General features: G+C 32.0%; 1 long non-coding RNA gene across 1 annotated transcript; it reads left to right on the top strand.

Moving 5' to 3' along the window:
• The first annotated feature begins 153 nt into the window (after positions 1-153).
• Positions 154-8,520, top strand: LOC134690714 (uncharacterized). Its single transcript, XR_010102002.1, has 5 exons — positions 154-234; positions 2,297-2,392; positions 3,172-3,330; positions 3,769-3,864; positions 8,241-8,520. It is a non-coding gene; the product is annotated as an uncharacterized LOC134690714 (long non-coding RNA).
• Positions 8,521-11,458: the final 2,938 nt, after the last annotated feature.

Below are 11,458 nucleotides of genomic sequence, written 5' to 3'. Positions count from 1 at the left end.
AATTTAAGACTTCTTTCATTCTTCCTTCATACTTTCCGTTTTGTTAATTAGTATATTATCACCTTGAATTATAAAAAAAGTTGCAATTATAATTACATCACATGTGACCTTTACCTATGACATTTAGCAATTCATTGCTAAAGACAGAGTTTTCATGATCTTTTGTAGGTTTTACAAGAAAGCATTTCAGATGGCGTCATTTCAAAAGAAGAATTTGAAAAAGCTTTTTCTGAAGTAAGATACAAACACAAAACTAAAATGATGTAGCATGATTGCCTGTGAGACAAGTACATGTAGCAAGCGAGACCAAACGGTGTAGCAAGTAAAGTCGCCGTTGATGAAGCTTTTGTTGTAAATACCCATCATTGTCGACTTGCTTATGTTGGATATCACTTATTAGTTATTTGACTTATTTAATAGAAATGTGGATGAAACTGTTATAACCCAAGATAGTAAAATATTTTACTTTATAACCATGAAAATCCGTAAAGACCCGTAATAATTCTATTTGATAAACTCAACAAAATTTACCATTAACTTGGATATAAATATTTCAATGAATAATCAATAATTCCTTAAAACACTGCTGTAATATTCACAAAGGAACTTGAATTGAATATATGAAATAAACTCAGCAATAACTGATATTTCCTTCATTTATAAATTCAGTTTTATACAAGAAAGTATAAACAAATATGTACGACAAAAGGGATGATTCTACATTTCCTTTTTTGAATTTTCGTTTTGGACGGTGATGTTCCTGTGGCAATATATCATGGCGTCTATATATCACAACTATCACAACGTGTTCGCCATGGACGTGTAAATCTGATTTTGTAAGCTAGTGGGGCGTTTGATAACATCATATGATCATAAACAGCTACTTTTGCATAGGTACATGTACTATTATTGTACTAAAAATCTGTAGTACTGAAAATCTACTTTTAATATTCAGTACTATTTTGTTAATTTAAAATCATTGTAATATTTAGGTACCTGTTTTATACAGTACTTAATTTGTACTTGAAATTTAGGTACTACATATTTTTGGTTACTACCGTTACATTTTCCGTATTTTGAAAGTTTTTCTTTTTCAAATCTCTTAAAATTATGATTTACAAATATGAAATATTGTATTATTTCTGTACCAAATTATTAAGTTCAAATCAAGTACTGTAAACTAAAAGTACCTAACTATTACAATAATTTCAAAGTAAAGAAATAGTACTAAATATTAAAAGTAAATTTCCAATACTACATATTTTTAGTACAGAAATAGTACCTATGCAAAAGTAGCTGTGTAGTATGCTCCATTTCAATTTATTAAGATACTCTACTTGTCTTTGTTCTTTAATCAAATTACAATGTTTGTATGACAAACGTTCATATCATTATTTACTATTGAGCATACTGTATTGGTTGACTTTTGTTTGCTAAACTTTTGGATGAAAATATTGTATGCATGTTCAGGAAAAGAACTATTTAAAAAATAAATACAAAAGTTTTGTCATGCAGTAGGGGTGAACAGTGATGAAACCGTAAAAAGGTTAAACCCACTGAAATAGTGATTAAGGCTCGCAAAAAGTAAAATGACACAAAAACGGACTAAAGAGTAAAGGTTAATAATTCACATAGACAATATAAGTAAGCTAGAACACGTAACAAAGGTGATAAATAACGTCAGTACCTAGAATCTATATTTCAAGGCTATTATGCATTGTGTGAAGTTGATACAGATGATTTGTCATCTAGGTCTTGGTATCTTCCGATGAAAATTTTGAAGAAAGATAAAACATGAAACATTTAAACATAAACCTATATACTTTAAAAGAGTGGTTACAATGGTTCGTTACGTGCCAAGAGCGTTACACAATTTACCCAAGGCTTTGGTTTGATTGTTCACATTAGAAACTATAAATTTCGCACGGCTAAATAAACTCATCATATATAAATTTTGTATTTGCGCCAGACGAGCGATTCGTCTACAAAAATTTAATCAGTGACGCTCGAATATAAAAAAAGTTGAAAAGGCCAAATAAAGTATGAAGTTGAAGTGAATTGAGGACCAATGTACGCTCCACCTTGACAAAGGTGTTAAATGTCGGTCATCAAAAGCCCAACATATGAACATTAGTCTATACCTCAGTTCCCCTTGCGGTTCTTATGTAAGACGTATTTCTTATGTTCGCTAATTATTTTTTTTATTAAGCATTTTCCTGTCCGGCGTCTTTTAAACAAGTTTACTACTATAGTCAAAGCCATCCAACTTACGGTGTATGTATTTGATTCATTTTAGGCCGATTTTAAAGAGAAATACTGCAAATTGTTATTCGGGGAAGGAGTTGGTCCTAATCTTGCATTCGATGCTATAGACAGAGACGGAAGTGGTAGTGTAAGTTTATACATATTTGCACCATAACAAGCCTCATGGTAAAATTGTTGATGAGTTATATCTTTCTCACCTTATCAAACGCATCATAGATATAATGATAATAACTGTGTAAGCTAGATACGCGTTTTTGTCTGTATCAAGTCAGGAATATGACAGTTGTTGTCCATTCGTTTGAAGTCTTTTATCATTTAAGCATGTACTTTCCGTTTTAAATTTTCCTCGGAGTGCAGTATTTTTGTGATTTTACTTTTTTTATGTAAAAAAGTCTCATCAGTCACACTTGAATAAAAAAAAAGTAAAAAAGCCAAATAAAGAATGAAGTTGAAGGGAATTGGGGACTCAAAATTTCGTAAGGTTTTTCCGATTACAATTTAAGATTTTCTCGCTGTGTTGAAGACCCATTGAGGGCCTACGGCTGTTTTCTGTGCTTTCGTCGGGTTGTTGTCTCTATCAAAATTTCAAGTTTTGAAAATATTTTAAAAGATAAATAGATAATTTATTATTATTACCATAGCATCATGATCATTGATAATCCATGTCAATGCAGAACTATGGTGAACTACCCAGGCTGGTGATACACCCAATAAAAAAATCATTGGCAATGCAGATTTAGGTGAGTAAGTTAAAGAAAAAGAAACTATTTTAACAAGCCGTCCATTATGAACATTAAGTCGATTTATTGATCGATTGTTGGTTGATAAAGTCATATATTTATTCGAAGAAAATTCATTTATCAATATATACAGTACAGAATTCATAAATTTCGTTATGCATTTCAGATCGATTTCAATGAACTGATCAATTTTATTGAAGTAACAGGAGTTTGCATTCAAGAAAAATACCTCGGGCTAAAACGCAAAGAAATCAATGGATTTTTCAGTTTTTTGACAAACATTTGTAATGCCGTCTTAACCAATGGTAGTAGGATATTTTCGCAGGTAAATGTGTGAAAAATCATATTTTAAAACAGCAACAGATGTGTATAAAATTCATAAAAATGAAACATTTAATTCAGAAAAAAATGGAGCTAAATATGTCAACAAAATCTATGACTCCATCTTGATAGTTGATATTTTTTCCCTATTTTACATTTAGTTCATTAGTCTATAAAAGGTTTACAGATAAGATGTGATATCATTATACCCTGTTTCGTTTTTCATACAACTTTAACAATGTTTTCTACTTCTATTGCTACATAATACAATATGGGTGGCATAACTTAGAATAGATTAAAGGTATCATCTTAAGAATCATTGATGGTATATCATACTGAGGCTTAATGTTTGGAATTGTTATCAGCTAAAGCAAATATATCTCATTGAATTTAAACATTGTGATGCTTGATATTTGTTATGTAGTGTTAGAAATGTTTTCAGAGTTCTGACATAAAAAGAACGATAGGAATTAGTTCATGGTACATCAAAACAAACGACTTTGCTTTGGAAGATGAAGACAAAGACTTCTTAATAGATGTAAGTTAGGGTGATGTATTGAAATCAATAGATTGTTTTAGTCTTTCTTCTCTTTGGTTTTATCATCTGCACTTTCAATACTACGTTCTAGTAGCAGCATTCATTTCGAAAGGAATATGTTCAGGAAGGGACATTATATTTTCTTTTATTTTGATCAAAAACTTCAAATTTAACACATGAATAGCTGTGATTTTACTTTAAATACAAGTTAACGTCTCTTTGATCAATCACGTGATAAATAACGAAGCATTGTTTGTGTTGCAATGATAATTTTGGATAATTTTTCCATTATTTAATACATTTTTTAACAAAATGTACTGCCATAGCTGATCTAAACAGTGGTTGTGTCTAAGGTTTTTATATTTATCTTGGAACCTTTGGAACCCGCTATGGTTGATATTGTCCATCTAAAACAGTCTTTACCTTCTTTGATGCATCACTTTTATATTATAGTGCGATGACAGAAGGCAGATATTTTTGAATTAAATATCTCCACCGAACACACACTTATATAACATATCATTGGAAAGAGTAAACCTTGTACTATAACAATATGCCTGTCATCAGGATATGGTCACATTTTGTTTAAATTGAGTTAAACAGTATTTTGTATATATCTGTGGAAATTTTGAAGGGTTTCAATTTCGACATTTTTTTTATTTGTAAACTCTATCTAAATACATACGATACTGTTTTGGCTTTAGTAATGTTAAGTATTATACATAAACCTAAATCATTAAGATTTTTTATTTAAATTCCTAAAACGACGTTCTATAAACAAAACTTCAAAAATCAAGTTTTCAATCCATAAAATGTCTAGAGGACATTATAAATTCTTTCAATTTCAGATAAAAAATCAAGTGTCATGAAGGACAATACTTTAAAATCATTTTCTAAACTAACATATTGGGTGAGGTATCAAACCAAAGCAAAAGAACACTACAGTCAAATATGACCTCAAACTGAATATTTGTGGATACTTCTGGATATTTGATAGACTACTCGTTGCTTTTAATTTCCCCCCAATAATTGCTGATTCCATAGTATTATCTGTTGTTGTGTATTTTACTCTGGTTAATGTCTATGACATGATAGGTTTTGTACCGATATCCCCCTTTTTTGTCTTGAAACGTACCACAAACTTTAAAAGTATTCCATATAAAAAAGAAGATGTGATGTGATTGCAAATGACACTACTCCCCAAAAGAGACCAACTGACACATATATAAACAAGTATAGGTCTTGAACGGGCTTCAACAATGAGTAAAATCCATACTGCATAGTTTTCAATTTCCGAAATGAAAAATGTAAAACAAATGAAAAATCTAACGGTCTAATAAATGTACAAAATAAATAAATAAAAAAAGGCAAATGTAGTATATAGAAAAAATTGCAACCACAGCATTACAGTCTCATGACTTGAGACAGACTCATACAGAATGTGGCAGTGTTTAACAATTTTAAATGCGCGCCAATCCTCCACTTACCTGAGACAGTGTGTACCAGTGCACTAAGCAATATATAAAACCAAACACTATCTCCATCATCTTCATCTGCATCAACCGTCAAAAGACATGTTTTAATATTTCTACACATTTCACTCATGGACACAGGGATGTACGTGAAAGGTTCTGCTGAAAGCAAACACGTTTTTTTAGCAAAAAAAAATTCCTTTAGAAATACAGACAATGTATTGTAGGAAGTCCGAAGACATTTGCCCCTCGAAAAATATCGGCTTAAAACCATCCTTATTAATCCATTCAAAATTTAAAGGTGATCTAATAAGATATCTAATAAGGGGTTTAGAAAGGTGTGATGACATCCATATGCTTGTCTGTAAAGATGCTGTGGACATATTATTCGGGACGTACACACTATCTTGAATTCGGTCAATTTTATGGTTGGCCAAACTTATTAGATAGCGTCGCACTTCACTTTACTACGCATAAAATCCATTGCCATTCAATGTTTCAACAAGTTGTTTTGAACCGAACTCATGTACATGTGTAAAACCGATCCTGAATGAAAAGGAGTAAAACAAAAATATGCCACCTAAACGATTGCCTCAACAATTGCCAAGCATTGACACACATTTCTCTGGTGCCATTTCCTGAGAATAGACTTGGCTTTATGCAGTATCATCGAGTTACCATAAAATTAATTGCAATACTTACGAAGGCTCTGGCTAAATTGAAGAAGGAAGAGACAAATCATTCGAAGTTTGGTATCCTTCTGTGGAAATATTTAGAGTTTCGATGTCTTTTCTAAATAAATTTGCAGCGGAATGCAATATCTGTCCGTTATTTGTGTCTTTTACTGTTGACATTGAGATTTTGAGGTCAGTTTTTGATTGACTTGCAGCTGATATGGCATCTCCAATAGTAATGTTCCTACTGAATAGTATGTTGTTAGATTTGCTTTGAACTTGTTGAAGTTGTATGATAACTGAATTTCTATAGAAATCAATGAGTTAAGACTGCATTTTACAAGTAGAATATTTTAAATTTGAATTAGTAGGTAGGAAAGATCTGTATTTATCAAGTAACCTTGTCATGAGGAATGCTGGTTTTGTTCACCATTACATTGTAGTCAATAGTCAAAACAAATTTAGTAAAAGCAGTATCGTGATCTGAGAGTTCTGCTTCGACGGTTTTTTTCTTCTTTCTTCTTCAACAAATGTTTTGTAATGCAACCAGAATCATTATGATAGAGTGCTTGAAGTTAAAAAGATGGACAAGAAACTATTTCAACTTTAACTTTATCTGCCATGGATAAAACATTCTTAATACGCTCTTCTGATTCAAACTTTCGTAGTTTTCGATCTTTCTAAAATAATATTGTTACAACAGAATATAAAAGCGCCTCAGTTGAACGACTGCATTTGAAAATGCGTACAAACACCCGAAACTGAGGGATAACAGTCTAATATTTGTATGTCGTTATTGAATGTCAGGTTAGAGGCTTCCTCGCTCTTAAAGGGCAGAAACATCAGTTCACTTGTGTAACTCTTGTAGCTTGAACGATGATAAACTGCCTGCACTGATTTATTTAATTGTACAGCTATATACACATGATACATAAGAAACCTTGATGTTCACCTCATCCAATCTTTCATTCATTGCAGATACAAAAGTCGACTTCCCTTTACTGGTAAATGGACTCAAATTTTCAGTCGATGTTTTTGGCACATTAGGAACTGCATCAAATTTAACGGATTTTGTTGTTTTTGTGGACTTGTAGGAGCAAGTTTCTACGGACTGAATTTTACTGAAACTATCCGCCAATGATTTTGATTTCTACAATAAGACTTTTCTTAAAAAGTATATTTGATGCTTTATAAAAAAAAACATAGAATATAAACATATACAAGTATGTGTCATATTTTAGTGCACTTTCATAGAAAATATGTGTATAGAAAAGCGATAAAAAAATCTGACGACAGGGCAAAAATAAAGAAGATATATTTGTCTTTAAGTTAAGATCATTGTTAGTCGTGTGCTATTGGGGAAGATTAAACTCACAATCTAAACGACTTTTTACACTTTTGTCACCGCACTATTAGCAGATTTGAAAGCGTTAAGATCTGGCATATCATTCAGTCACAAATATGAAAAAGCTAATACAATTGATACAGTTTAGCTTTAACATTTTTTTCCTATTAAATTCTTCATTATTATCGGCAAAACATTTAATTTAAAAAAAAAATTTAGTTACGCGCGCGTTCTCTGAAACTACAAATTAGCATTTTTGTCCTCTATGCTCTTCAACTTCGTACTTTATTTTGCTCTTTTAACTTTTTTGGATTCGAGTGTCACTGATGAGTCTTTTGTAGATAAAACGCTCGTCTGGCGTATATACACAATTTAGTCCTGATATCTATGATGAGTTTATTTACAACCACTGGATCGATGCCACTGCTGGAAGAGATTTATTTCCCCGAGGGTATCACAAGCCCAGTAGTTAGCACTTTATGTGCTGACATGAGTTATCATTGATGTGGTTATATTTATAAATTAACTGCTTAAAAAAATAGGATTTTTTTAAATACTAAGGCTTTTCTACCTCAGGCATAGAATACCTTAGCTGGATTTGGCAAAACTTTTAGGAATGTTGGTCCTCTATGCTCTTCAACTTCGTAATTTACTTGGCCCTTTTAACGTTTATGGATTCGAGCGTCACTGATGAGTCTTTTGTAGACAAAACGAGCGTCCAGCGTATATACAAAATTGAGACCTGGTATCAATGATGATTGGGTCGATGCCACTGCTGGTGGAGATTTATTTCTCCGAGAACCTCATTTTTCATGTTTTCTATCTTTGAAGGCAACACACAAATGTTCTGTCCTAAGTATAATACACTTATTCTTCTACTTTCAGCAAGGAAAAAGGTCTACTCTTAAATACCTGCAGCATTTTATTTGTGACAATAACCTGGAAAAAGTATCTGAAGAGGTAATTAACTCCAGGGATATTCCGAGTAACCCAAGTATAACAGATCTAGATGCACAGCTAGAATCGATTGCAAATATGTAGTACATTTTACTCTTAGTATTCGATAGTATCTATCCATGTAGTATTTATACAGTATCACCTGTATTTTAGATAAATAATCAAGCTAAAAAATTAGACATTATATATATAAAATGTTTGATGGATACATTGATTGTTTGTGTTATATTTTTTGTATGATGCCTGTCAAAAACGGACGGATGAATAAGTCTTTCAGTGCTATTTTTTACAATATTGACTACATGAATACATTATTTAATTAGCAAACAAACAAAAAACAAATAAGAAGAAAAATATATCAAATTATTATAAACATTAAAGTCCAAATAAATAGTCCAACAGCTTCAGTAGTTTGTACTCCCCTGTATGTTATATCGTTATAACGGTTATGGTATTGTGCACGACAGTTCCACTATAATACGTAGATATGTTGTCTGATGAATTATATATGATTGCGTTCAATCTGTATGCCCACTCCTTAACACCGCAGCATTGTATTACTCTGGTGCAGGCTGGAACCTAATAATAATATAATTGCACAAACTCTTAAGTACGATTATCAATTTAGATATGCATTTTACTTTCACGTACATGCAACATAAACATGAACTCTATAATCTCACGTTCATAAAATGAACATCTTCAGTCAGTTTAATTGAAGTCTGGAGCTGGCATGTCAGTTAACTGCTTGTAGTCTGTTGTTATTTATGTATTATTGTCATTTTGTTTATTTTCTTTGGTTACTTCTTCTGACATCTGAACCGGACTTCTCTTGAACTGAATTTTAATGTGCGTATTGTTATGCGTTTACTTTTCTACATTGGCTAAAGGTATAGGGGGAGGATTGAGATCTGACAAACATGTTTAACCCCGTCACATTTTTGCGCCTGTCCCAAGTCAGGAGCCTCTGGCCTTTGTTATGTTAGTTTTGTATTATTTAAATTTTAGTTTCTTGTGTTCAATTTGGATATTAGTATGGCGTTCATTATCCCTGAATTAGTATATATGTGTTCAGTGGCCAGCTGAAGGACGCCTCCGGCAACGTGAATTTCTCGCTTCATTGAAGACCTGTTGGTGACCTTCTGCCGTTGTTTCTTTTTTTTCTACGGGCGGGTTGTTGTCTCTTTGACACATACCCCATTTCCATTCTCAATTTTATATGTATTCTATTAATTTACGAAGATAAATAAGCACATACATTTTATGTGTTACAGTAGCAAAATATGTCATACTGTAAAAAATATCAAAAACTGCTTGATAATTTCACGTGCATAAGACAATTTGGAATCTTGTTCACATAAAAATCACGTACATTCAATTTGTACCCGTAATTAACAATGTTGTTCTTGTTCACTAGTAAAAAACGCAAATATCTGAATATAAGACATTGTTTTCATATCTTTAACATGTTTAATTCTGTTCACAAAGCATTATATATTGAACAATTTACACAATGGAAAATTGTCTGCAGAAGTCTGAAAGTTTCGGAAATTTGATAAACAAAAGTAAGATACAGAAAAAGTATAAATATATGTAAGAATAAAACACTTACCTCGGAATTGATGCACTATATACAGTAGAACCATTGTAGGTTAAAGTTAGATATCAAATATGAAATGCTCTAACGAGTATGGCATTCTTCCACACGAAAATCCCAAGCAGAAATAAAATGACAACGTGTCCAAGAACTCATCTGACCAGTATTTTAAAATAGTCAATCGGTGTGTAAATAGGCCAAGTCCAATCAGTGTGCGTTTAAACACAGGTTAATCAAACATAGGCCAAACGTTAACATATACACAAAAATGTATGTTAAAGCTAGGTATAGAATAAACAGGAACTATCTTATCAAGATATCCGACGTATTTAAATTTGAGTATATCACGGCTGGTAATCTACACACGCAGAACATTTGGTTCTGCAATGAAAACCATGAGAGGATTTTCCGGTTGTCCTTGAGTGGAGCAAATGTCACCGCTTCGAAAGGTATATACATTTCTAAATCGCAATTTTCTTATACGACTGATCAAAATATTGAAAATCGGAGAATGCTATGCTGTGGTGAATACTTTAAGGAAGAGATACATCATTTACTGTTATACGTGGAGTTGAACTTCTACAAAATCAGTTGCCGTACGAGAATTTGCCTAAAAAAGTGACATTTAAATTTTAAAATGGTTCTATTAACAGACCCTCAAGTTCCAATTTACTTTTTATTCGGGAAATGGGTATGAATGTCGTTTTGGGCGGCGTGTATGCTGTCCGGTGTTGGTCGACATCTTAATAAATCTAAAAACCTCATATTTCCATTATGACATGCGTGAGTGGATCAGTTCTGATTGAGGACATCGTGAATGCGTGAGGGGATGTGAAATCATAATTTTATATCCAAACTATGAGTCTTTTAAAGTTGCCTAAATGTGGTCAGATTGTTCATGAAAAAACACATGTGTGTGCGTAACAAAATTAATGAGATGAATTTTGAGACACATTATGGGAAGATAGGTTTAACGAACAATAAAAGGAAAAATTTTGTCAACGATTTGTTTTTTTCTACAAATAAAAGTTGAAAAATTTCATGTCAGCCCTGTATATATTTTTTACGCAAAGAGTTAACTTCCCTTGTATTGCGTATTTTAAAAAAAAAGAATCGCGAAAACACAAATTTTGATATCTGTTTGAATATTTTGCTTTATACAATACATCACAAAGTTTTCTGTGTATGAATAAACAGTCTAACCAATAAATTGCAAATATGTCTCCAATAAAGGCAACAGTAGTAAACCGTTGTCGAAATTTTATAAATGTATTGACAAAAAACAAATTCGGACTACAAACTACAACTGAGGGAAATACATTAAATATAAGAGGAAAACTACGACACAACAGCAACACAAAATTAAACTTTAACACACACAGTAACGAATTACAATTTTACAATGGCCATTTACCTGACTTGACACAGGACATTTTTAGAAAAAAAAAGTGGTGGGATGATCTCGGTTTTGTGGCATGCCAAACCTCTCGCTTCTACGGCAATGGTTAATTATATCATTTAATTGGATATTAGTATGGCGTTCATTATC

This window comes from Mytilus trossulus, chromosome 11 (genome assembly GCF_036588685.1).
Source record: "Mytilus trossulus isolate FHL-02 chromosome 11, PNRI_Mtr1.1.1.hap1, whole genome shotgun sequence".
Lineage (NCBI taxonomy): Eukaryota > Metazoa > Mollusca > Bivalvia > Mytilida > Mytilidae > Mytilus > Mytilus trossulus.
Note: the sequence above shows the minus strand (reverse complement) of the source record. Positions and strands in the feature narration are given on the sequence as shown.